This window comes from Hydra viridissima, unplaced genomic scaffold, assembly GCF_058129835.1.
Source record: "Hydra viridissima isolate aposymbiotic clone 2 unplaced genomic scaffold, HvirCarnegie_v1 scaffold_7, whole genome shotgun sequence".
Lineage (NCBI taxonomy): Eukaryota > Metazoa > Cnidaria > Hydrozoa > Anthoathecata > Hydridae > Hydra > Hydra viridissima.
In genome coordinates, this window is record NW_028324306.1 from 4,894,370 (window position 1) to 4,906,704 (window position 12,335).

The window sequence follows — 12,335 nt, forward strand, 5'->3', positions numbered from 1 at the left end:
AGCAAATGTTCAAGAAATAATGGTTCTGAAAATATTGTATACTTAAGAGAGAAAGGAGAAAGAGATGTAGTTGTTAAAAAGGAAGAGCCTGAATTAAACAAAAAAAGTCTTTAGATTTATTCCAATATGTTAACACTATTTAACAACAACAAACAATGATGCAGGAAACGGTGCAACAAGTGCAGCAGCAAGCGTAAATGATAGAAATAGTAAAACAACTTTCCAGGAAATAAGTGATTTTTATTTGTATATTGTTGTACTTTTATTTTTATACAAAGCATTCTTCAAGGTTTGGTGGATTAATACTAAAATAGTTAGATGTCTGTAAACCATATAAACAACTTCAGGCATTATTTAGTAAGGTGCAAACTATGCGCATTTTCCCCATAGCATTTAGATCAATTTTTAAGTTTTTTTTTAAATCTAAAAATTTAAAATAGTTCAAAATATCTCCAAATAACCATTTAACTGACACTCTGACTTCAATCATTTTCTTGTTCCAAATTTTCTGTTGTGGGGTTAACATTCCCCTTTTAAAACCTGTTTGTAAATGCACTCTAAGAGTATATGCAGAATCACTATAAATGCATAGGGAGTTACCTGTATTATCAAATGAGTGTTGTCCTAACAAATTTAATAAATTAAAATCAGCTAACATTCTGCTATCATGTTTTTTTTTCTAATAAGTTAGTTATTAGTCCATTTGGAGCAACAACAGATTGAAACTTTAGACTATGTATCTTTTTATGTTTATTGTATAATACTCTTTGGTTTTTTCCTGGTCTAGTTATTGGTCTCACAGTGCCATCTATAGAGTTTGCAACAGCGGCCCCTTTGCAATTGAAAGCATCAGCAAAAATCTCAAGGTTATTTGAAAAAAGCCAGTTTTGATTAAGTGTTGTAAATAAATGAATCCAACGTTCATAAAGAAATTTCATAACTTGATTTGAAATCATGCTAACTGTGGAACAGGTCGTCCAAAACGAGGTATTACATTGAGTAATCTACGAGGGTATGAAAGCCGTTTTAAAAAAATGCACAGTGCCTCTATTGCAGTAACTTTTAATCCGTTATAACATACAAACTCTTGAGGCAGTTTAAGTACATTGACTATACGATATATATCACTACTTAAAAATCTAAATTCGATTTTGCATTCATCTTCAGACATGCTTTCTAAACAAAATTGCCTGTAACTCCAAAAAAGTAAATCTGGATTTTTAGAGACATTTAAACTGTAAAATAGTAAGAATTCCTCGTCGCCTATTATGTTTGATTCTAATGCAAGAAATAAATTATTTCTCACATTTCTTAAAGGAGCCATTTTTCAGTTTATCTGTATTTTCCGTCAAACAGTTTTTTTAACGGAAATTCGTAGTTCGATGTTTTGTTACGCAAATTCGTAGGTTATTTTATCTCAATACCGCAACATGAAATCACAACCGCTCGTTCAAGACCTTTAAAGTTGCTGTTGCAGTTCTCAAATCGTAAGCTCTCTATTAGCACTTTGGGTGTCACACCCCCAGGAAGGGAAAAATCCTAAACATCTGTAAGAAAAAAACCAAGTTGGTCATAATTTTAAAAATTTGTGGGCGTTTATTAAAATTATAATTTTTTAATTGATTAGTATACCCATAATGGACAACAGGCTTCTTGTAACCCAAATATGATACGATGGGTATACTTATCATCAAACAACTCCAAGTACCCTGAAAGCCGCATATAACTTTTTCATGTCAAGTGCTGACATAAAAGAACTAAGATAAATGAAAATTAGCTTTCTCTTTTACATTAATTTAATATGATTGAAAATTTCAGTTGGAACTTTTCACAAAATAAATTTTAGCTCCTGCTGTAGGCTACTTATGGATCTTATTTTGACCTTGAGTAACTCTTTTTCCATCCTAGCTAAAAAAGATTTGGTAATTTTGGTGAATGATCTGGTGATTAAACTAGCCTGGGCATTAAGTTTATTTCATTTTCTTCCATACAAGCTTTGATTGTACGAGCTGTGTGGGAAGGAATCATATCTTGTTGAAACAGCCACCATTCGATTTGATCGATTAGCACGTATATATATATATATATATATATATATATATATATATATATATAGTTTAAGAATTAATTTTTAAACGTCTATTAATACTTATTGGATTGTCGTAAACAGGTAGAAAATATTTTATATTATAAAAGTTATAACAAAAAATAATAATTTCATTATAAAAAAACATTCAAAATACTTTTTGGTGAAGGAGCTTCTTAAGAGTTCATTTTTGGTTGAGAGGCATCCGGTGAAACTAACAATGGTTGAAAGAAGAAGTAGTTTATTAATCCTGATCCTCATTTTCGTTTATTTTTGCGGTACGTTGTCTATCAGAGAGATTTATAGTTTAAAATGCATGAAAAAGTGTTCGCAATAATCTTGTTATTTTAATGCAAAAGAGATGCAGAGTTCGCAAAACAGCACGCGGGGTTTATTTTATATTCTAGTTTTGAAATATATTGTTGAGTCAATTTTAATATATCCTTTTTTTAAATCATTTATTTTGATATAACGTTCGATAACATTTAAAAATGCAATCAAATATTTAACACGAAATCCTGATGCATGATTCAATAAAGAACAATTTTTCTTGAAATTAAAAAAAAAAGATAAAAAACTGGCCTTCTAATTTTCGGCTTATTTATGCAACATATCCGGCCGTGTATAAAGTAGGCCATGAAGTACCTTATTTTGAATATGTTGAATAAAATTGAGTCAAATATGCATACGAAACAAACCTTCATGTAAACAAAGATTGAAAAACAGTATGTCCAAGAGAATGTAAGCTTTGTCAAACTTTAATTCATAAGTATTAGATTAATTTAAAAACAAATTAATTGTAATTCAAACTTTTTAGATTTATTTTTGTTACTGTTTAGAAAAAAATTCAAGTTGTGAATTTAACTCTTCTTGTAAAAGTAATGTAAGGTTTAAGAGATAGGAAAACTAAGTTTTGAAAAAAAAAAAAAACAAAAAAAAAAACAAACATAAAATTTGACAAAATTAAGGTGGTAGACTGCTAAAAAACATTGAAAAAAGTAGTTTTTCAATGTTTTTTAGCAGTCTACCACCTTAATTTTGTCAAGTTGATTAGTTAAAAACTTTAACTATTGCTGTTTTTAAAAACATACATATTATTTTACAAAAAAACATAAAAAGGCCTAAAAAAACAGTTTAAACTTAGTAGGGTGATTTTGCTTCCCCTAGCAACGCTCATAGCAACGTCAAAATAAGGCAATTTTAACTAAATTTTACAAAATCTAAGCACTCAAACCAATAGCTACTTCTTTGTTTTTTGTTTTTCTATGTTTAAATGACATGGTGTGAAAGAACAACGTTGTTGAATTGGTTTATTACTATATATTAACTCGATAAAAGTGCATACTATCAACATGGGTTCTGCAGAAAGAAGAAATAAGTCTAAAAGCAAAAAACGTAAATGTTATAGATTACTTGCGAATAAAATTCACTTGACTTCTGAATATACTACTTCAAGTTCAAATAATACATCAAATAATACATCTCTAACAAATACTTCTTCAAGCAAATCAGCATCTGCTGAAAAGTTAAATTTACCTACTTCTGATACTCCAAGTATTAGTCAAGATAGTAATCCTGAATGTTACATTATATTTAATTCTGATGTCTTGAGTTCAATTTTAAATCTTGTTGGTTCTTGTCCAAAATGCCAATCTTTAATAAAATTGAATAATGATTTATCAAGAAAGAAAGGATTTTCACATCAACTTGTTTTGTCTTGCACTGCAAAAAAATGTCAATGGCAAAATGAGGTCAACACTTGAAATTAGTGTTGCATCTTTTGTCATACAGTTTAATGATGGTAAAACTGATATGATAGATGTTCTTCACAGTTTAGGAATTTTACCAGGACATTTTACTAAAAACGGTTTTCAAAATAGTGATGTGCTACGTGAAAAGCTTATGGACATAAAATCATCTGAAAAGTTTAAAAAAAAAAGAAAAAAGCTTAGAGCAACAAGGAAGGGGTTTGATGATAAGCACAATGATGAAGAAGGAACATTATATGAAAAGGGGGGTTTTTAACCTGTTTTCAAGTGTTAATATATTTGTATTTTCAAAATATAAAGTTTTATTTGCATTTTTCTCTGTTGTAAAGTTTTTCATATTCTGGATAAGATTGCGGGAGCTGTATTTGTCCAATTGATTTGAAATTTTGTACAGATGTTCATTTTTATGAGCTTTATGTCCTGAGATAAAGAAATTTTGGATAAAAATTAAAATTAAATTTTTTGGGCTGTTTTGGGGTCAGGAATTTGGCCTAAATTTAGACGCATAGAAAAAGCTTATGGTGCATCAAAATTGAAAAAGATTCAAATTTTTTGTTTATCTCAGGACATTTATCTACTTAAAAGGTACACAACTGTAAAATTTTGAGACTTGATATATTTTACTTTTTGAGATATCTTTTCCAAGAACTTTGCACTTTTTAGGCCTAAAAACACTTAAATTTGCCCAAAAGTTAGAAAGAGGAAAAAAAAAAAATTTTTTTTTTTTTAAATCCTATTTATCGTGTTTAAAATGAGAAAATCAATTGGAATAATGTCAGATTTTAAAATTTTTTTTTTAGCAGTCTACCACCTTAAAAACTCGATAAACTTGATTAAAACAAATATCATTTAATGTCATAAACTTAAGAATCACTTTTTTTTTCAAGTTTTGCGAGTTCAAGTCGTTAAAAAATTGATAGTCAAATAGTTTAAGTTTATTCGAGTTTTTCAAATTTATCAAGCTTCAAACTCGAACTCAAATGTCCCTAGTTTTAGGTGAAGCGAGACTTTTACGGTTATTTTTATTTTTTTTCTTATTCAAAAGGCTATGGAATAGGAGGGAGTTTAAAAGTTTGGAGGATTGCTTATATAGGGGAGAGGTGGGTAGCCCCGGACACTTAAGAATAATAGAGATATTACCTATATGAAAACACAAAATAAAGTGAAAAAAACATTTTAATAAAAGTAAAAACATTTATTGGATTAAAAACAAATAAACAATGATAGTGTACTTAACAAAAGCACAAAATTTAGAATAAATTATATAAGAAAACCAATAATTTTTAAAATTGGTGGGCAGCCCAGAACACAATCTTTATGCGTAACTTCAATTCTTTTTTTTCTTTTTTTTTTTTACCTATGGGCACATATTTATTTAATAAATTAAATTACATAATGCCACGCAGACATCCCAGTGATTACAATCTGTGGTAGGAACAATTTTAACACAACTTTTGTGTTTAATCCCTCAGGATTATGGTAAGATTTTCAGACTCAGGCTTGCGGGACTGTAAAAGCCATGAATATGCGAAACATTAAGCTTAGTTTTTGCCATATATAACGTAATCTGTATCTAAAATTGTAAGAATTGTGAGTGGCGCTTTTTTTTTTGTTTCAAACTATATATTTAATTTAATATTTGTTTGATATTTAGTTAATGAAGTTAAGGGTAAGGGGAAGGTTTGGGTTTAAAGTTGTTTGGAATAGGTATATAGAGGTTGGGATCGAGGTTAGTGGTCTGGGGAGTACTTGGGTAGGAATGAGCAAGGTTTAATCAAAAGGGCTAAACTTATATTCGCCATCCTTAGTATATTTTATAATGTAATAAAACTCAACAAATGTTTTATTGTGTAATGATTAGCACTCTTATATTTTTAACTTTTATATAATACAAATAAAATTCGCTTACGCTTCTTGCAGTGTTCAACACTGTTTTTATCAATTACCCCTCTTTCTTTCATATCTTCTTTTTATTACAAATACCTCTTCTTTAATTAAATCTTTTGGTTATTCTCTAATAATCAATATTAAAATCTTCTTCTTTTCTTCTTTTATTCAACTGCTTATTAAACTACTTACTCATCAAAGTACTCTTCTTATCACAAAATTCTCTCTCTTTTTAAAATTCTTCATAAAGTTTTCTTTAAACTTTCTCTTAAAATTTCGTCTTCCTTCACCTTTTAAAACTCTTCTTCCAACTCTATCTATTAGACTCTCTTTTTTTGAGCTTTTATAGTTTTTGCTTGTTTTTCAGTTGCGATATCTTTTCATTTATTTATATGGCAGGTTGATGGGTTTTTATGTTTACATCTTTTCTCAGTTGTTTATATTTTTTCTTCTTTCCGTTTTATCATTTACTTACGTGATAGTTCGGTGAATCATTGTGTATAAGTCTTTTCTGGTCGTTGTTTTTGACTTTTTTAATTGTCGCTTTATCGTTTACGAGTCTTCGCGTTTACTTCTTTTCTCAGTTGTTTTTAACTTTTCTTCTAACGCTTTTTCACTTATTTATGTGAAGAGTTGGTGAACCATCTTGTGCATGTTTTTTATCGATCGTCGTTTTTATTTTAGTTCTCCCTCCTCACAGAATTATGTTTTTGGCAATTTTTGACTTTATTTTCTTTCGAAAATTCCCACTCGGTTCTCTGCTATACAAGGTTGGCATATTATTGGGGATGCATTCATTTTCAAACCGCTATTATTTAAAATTAAATTATTATCTTTGAATATCCGACTATATATTTCCCAACCCTTATATACCCGCTCGTATGTTCCCTATGACCTTAAGTCATCTTTAACTTTTCTAACTCTTCTAACCTTTAACTGATCTCTCTAACATAACTCTCTTCTTTTAAACTTTTCTTATAATTATATGTATATATATATATATATATATATATATATATATATATATATATATATATATATATATATATTAGTATTAGATATAGTAAATGCTGTAACTGGTGTGAGCCAGTGAGTGTGGTATCAACACACTATGAAAGCTGATTCGCTTAATCGCTGCTCATCCAGCAGTCAAGACCTGCTTTAAAACTGTTAACTGATTGTGCTTTAACCAACTCACTTGGCAAGCTATTCCATAAATTGACCGATCTATTAAATAAAAAGTTTTCACGATATGGTTGTTTAGTGATTTCTTTGACATGTTTAAAGCTGCGACCTCTTGTTTGAGTTTTTTGTATACTAATTTTTTTTATTGTTTCCAAATCGTTAAAACCGTTGAAGAATTTATAAAGTTGAACCATATCTCCTCGTTGTCTTTTTTTTTGTCAAGTTAGTCAAGTCGAGAGCTTTTAGACGATACTCATAGCTGATTTTTTTAAGTGATGGTGCAACACCGTGCAACTCGATTAATAAATCGAGTTGCACGGTGTTGAGCTCTCTCTAATAATTCAATTTCTCCCTTTTAGAATAGGTGACCAAACTTGTGCTGCAAACTCTAAGAGTGGTCGCACAAAAGAAACATAAAGAATTCTCAGCAGTCTAATATCTAAGCAAATGAAGGATTTTTTAATCCGACCCAACATTTGGTTGGCTTTACCTACGCATTTTATTACATGATTTTTCAATTTCAGATGCACAATTCTTTAAAATAGCTGAATGTAAAGGCTGATGCCCAATTCTTTAAAATAGCTGAATGTAAATTATCAACACCACTTGATTTGTTATCTTTTAAGTTTTTTAATCTTAGATAGACATCTTCATATGTAAAATCTTCAATTGTCATAATGAATGTTTCAGTACTTAAATCAAAAGAAGGCAGTGGAACATCATCTTTTTTCACAAATGCAGCTTGAAAATTTTTATTTAAGATATCAGCAATATCTTTTGAATTTTAAGTGGTTTTACCATTTGCTCCCTTTAATGCTTTTATGTAATGCTTTATATATACATATATATATATATATATATATATATATATATATATATATATATATATATATATATATATATATATATATATATATATATATATATATATATATATATATATATATATATATATATATATATATATATATATATATATATATATATATATATATATATATATATAATATTTGAGCGTTGAGGATTTTTCATCATCGCTTGTTTTTGTATAAAGTAATGATGTGGATTTTGAGTGGTAAATGGTTACAAACAGCATCTTGTTTCATATCTTCTTTTACATTTAGCTTCATCACATTATTTTAATACTTATTTATTTTTAATGCTTATCTATTTTAAAACTTATTAACTTTGTAATGTCGTTGTATGCTAATTCAGTTCTTTCTATTCAGTTGTTCGAAATGATTGATTATAGGAATCGTACACTTTTGATTTATGGATACACAAGTCGAATAAATGTGCTCGAATGGAATCAGATTGAAAAACCAACTGCTGTGATTATAGCAAAAAAAAAGAAATGGTCAACCGTTAAATCAGATCAATTTGTTTTTATTAATTTATTATCAATTTAAAAAGAATTTTCAAATTAAAAAAGAAAAATTTTTTCTTTTTAACTTAATATGCAAATGCTTACGAGCAACTTTTCACGATTTTTCATTCTCTTTTTTTTTTGAGCAGTAAATTTGATTATAACTGATTATTAGGAAATTGCGATTGTTATATAATTCTCATGTTTATTTGAGGAACTTTTTATCCAAAGATTATTGTATGAATATAACATAAATATCCAAAGATTATAGTATGAATATAACATAAATATAGTATAACATGGTTCATTATTTAATTTTAATTTTATGAAATACAGAAAAGATACACTTACAAATTTTTCTCAATATTTATTTTTATTAAAAGCAAAAAATGCAAAAAATTAATTTAATGACAAACTTATTTAAACGTAAAGCTACGCCGTCGCAAAGTCCATCGCAGATATATCTAGCAAATGGCTACCTAACGTTTAATTTTTTATTTCGATAACAAAAAAAAAAAAAAAAAAAAAAAAAAAGAAATGACTGAATTCCTTGCCTGAAAAAACACACCAAATGTTAATTTAACCCTACTTTTATGTTGGGGTCCAAACGGACCCCACGAGTAGTTTGTTTTTGCATTATATATTTATGTAGTTAGTATTTTTTTTCAAAATTTTATATATCTGTTAAAAATCAGAAGATGTACAAAGACCAAAAAAATATTTTTTGAACATTGCTTCCTTTTTTTAGTTATTTTCAAAATATACATCAATGATGTTGGGGTCCATATGGACCCCAACATAGTTTTTCTTATAAACTTAATTGTTTTTCATAACTTATGCTTTTAAAAACTGTTTTTATTTTTTTATTTGTAACTCAATCTTTTTCTTTGATATTTTTAGATAAATTAGCTATATTTAGATTTCATAACAAATATTAGAACTTATGGCTGAAACTAAAAAAAGAGTTTGTATTAGATACACTGCTGAACAGGCTCAGGAACTATTGTTTGCATCACTTGATAAAGATTCATCAAGTGAAGAAGAGTTAATATCTGATGATGATGAAGAGGAAGAAGAAGTTGTTGAAGTAACAACAGACAGCTCAGAATATACTGAGTCATCAGATGATGCTGATTTTCAAGTAGATACTCCTGCAATTCCAAAAGTAGAGAATAAGTCAACACCAGTATTAGGAGCTAGAAGATGTAGAACTCGTGGTGGAGTTAGAGGTACTAGCAGTATTTATGGTAAAAATAGTCAAGGGAGAATTAGTTGTGCAAATCAGGTATTAGAAAGAGGAAATATACATAATGATAGAGCTCAGGAAACAAGTCCAGGTAATACTAATGAAATAGTTGAAACTGAAGTGGAAGTTAGCAATACAACAAATGTTTATAAGTGCCCAAAAAGTAATGAAATATGGCAAAAACAAAGACTAAACAATTCTAAAAAATTTGCAGCACAAAACGTCATGAAATTAAAACCAGGATTAACACCATATGCAATAAATATGACAGATTCGATAAATGCTGCTTTTCAACTTTTTTTTACCCCAAAGATCTTCAAGATAATTCTAACTAAATCAAACAAAGAAGGTGAAGTTGTTTTTAAAGAAAAGTGGGCACCAATATCTGAGGATGAACTAAATGGGTTTCTTGGACTTTTATTTTTAGCAGGTGTTTATCGATCAGCAGGTGAAGCTACAGAGGAGCTATGGGACATTAGTGATGGCCGGCAGATTTTTCGTTCTGTAATGAGTTGTGAGCGTTTTCATACCATTTCAAGAGTTTTGAGATTTGATGACAAAGCAACTCGATTATTAAGACGCAGCAATGACAAACTTGCACCTATTCGTGAGGTTTTTGACATTTGGGTACAAACACTTTCAAATAGTTTTAGACCATATGAAAATGTTACTGTTGATGAACAGCTGGTTCCATTTCGTGGACGTTGTTCTTTTAGACAATATATAAAATCCAAACCAGCTAAATATGGGTTAAAGGTATGGTTATTGTGTGATTCTAGTACCAGCTATGTCTTGAATGCACAAATTTATACTGGTCGTGTTCATGGGGATGGCCCAGAAAGGAATCAAGAGCAACGAGTAGTACATGATTTAGTTGAAGTCATAAAAGGATCTGGAAGAAATGTTACAATGGACAACTTTTTCACATCTGTAACACTTGCACAAGAACTTTTGGAGAAAAAATTAAGTCTAGTTGGAACGATGCGCAAAAATAAAAAAGAAATTCCTACAGAATTTTTACCTGCTCGAACACGAGAAGTCTACTCTTCGTTGTTTGGTCACCAAGAACAATTGACTTTAGTCTCATATGTCCCAAAGAAAGGAAAGTCAGTCATTCTGCTGAGTAGCAATCATCGTGATGCAGAGTTATCAAACCGCCCTGACAAAAAACCACAGATAATTCTGGACTATAATTCAACGAAGGGGGGAGTAGATACTCTTGACCAAATGGTCTCTACTTTTTCTACAAAGAGAATGACCCGCAGGTAATTATAAATATAGCAATACTCTATATAAATTTATGAAATCTATTATTTATTTGTCTATTTTTTATAATTCAGGTGGCCTATGGTAATCTTTTACAACATCCTAGACATCTGCTGTTAATGCCTTTGTAATTTGGATGCATTTAAATCCTACATGGAATAAACAGAAGACGCATCGCAGAAGATTGTTTTTAAAAGAACTCGGTAAATCTCTGGTAGCAAACCAACTCCAGTCAAGACTGTTACTTCCAAATTTGTCTTTAAACTTACACGATTCTATTTGCAAGTCACTTGCAAATATTTCATCACGAAATGTTGTATTAAGTTCTTCAATGTCGTTCAACGATCCACAAAATAACACAAAAAGAAGCAATGATGAAAATAAAGCAAAAGATAATAGTAATTTTGGTGTGAAAAGAAAACGAGGTAGATGCAAGCTCTGTAATAGATCACTTGATAAAAAAGTTCGAACTACTTGTAATAAATGTAACAATTTTGTATGCTGTACACACAGCAAAATTCTTTGTGAACACTGTGCAAAGTAAACCATACATGCATATATATATATATATATATATATATATATATATATATATATATATATATATATATATATATATATATATATATATATATATATATATATATATATATGTATGTATTTATGTTTAGATTTTTTTCTGTTAATAACAAAGTAATGTTTTATTTTTGGTAAAACAGAATAAAATTATCTTTTTTAATCTTTTTAAACAAAAAATTATTTTATTAAAAACATAATTATTTAGTTGGGGTCCGTATGGACCCCAACGTAACAAGTGCAAGTCAGTTAGCGACGGCATAGTAGGGTTAAAGAAATTGACCATTCCTTACGATTTTACGAGGTGTTTCTATTCGAAAATATCACGCATTTAATTTATTGTACTATTTTAGTTAAAAACGAACTGATGAGACATAATTAGTCTAAAAATTCAATATCTTTGATGTCTGTCTTCGTTTCGCAATAGAAAGCAATGTATTTCATGAAAAAAAGAATGGAGCGTTTCAATCAATCAGTAAATGTTAAGTGAAGGTGTTTTTTTTTTTTTTTTTTGAAGCAAAAACTAAATCGAGAACAAATAAATTAAAATTTCAAGGACGCATGCTTTAATGGTAAAAAAATCCTTATTTTAATAGAAGGGTTTCACTTGATAAATCGAAACCATCGCTTATAGAGCAAGCATAAACGTACGTGTCAATATTTTAACAGATATTACTATTACTTCGTTTCAGTTTTCGTTGTACTATAATTTGTTTTTATTTCGGTTCTTTTGAAATTTCATTTTGGAATTAATTAAAAGATTTTATGTTTCAGTTCACGTTGACTATCGTTTTCGTTGATGTTAACGAAACTTAATTTGTTCAAGAGCAACAATTGCTAACAATTAAAAAAAAAATTCTTTTTAAACAATGTTTTAGTATGAAAAGTAATTTAACAGAGTATGAGTACTTTATGAACTTTAATAACTTTTAGAGAAGGGAAAATAGAGAGGAG

The 12,335-nt window shown here is 28.8% G+C and overlaps 1 pseudogene; it reads right to left on the minus strand.

Moving 5' to 3' along the window:
* Positions 1 to 268: 268 nt before the first annotated feature.
* Positions 269 to 956, minus strand: LOC149885753 (uncharacterized; annotated as a pseudogene).
* Between the last annotated feature and the right edge of the window lie 11,379 nt (positions 957 to 12,335).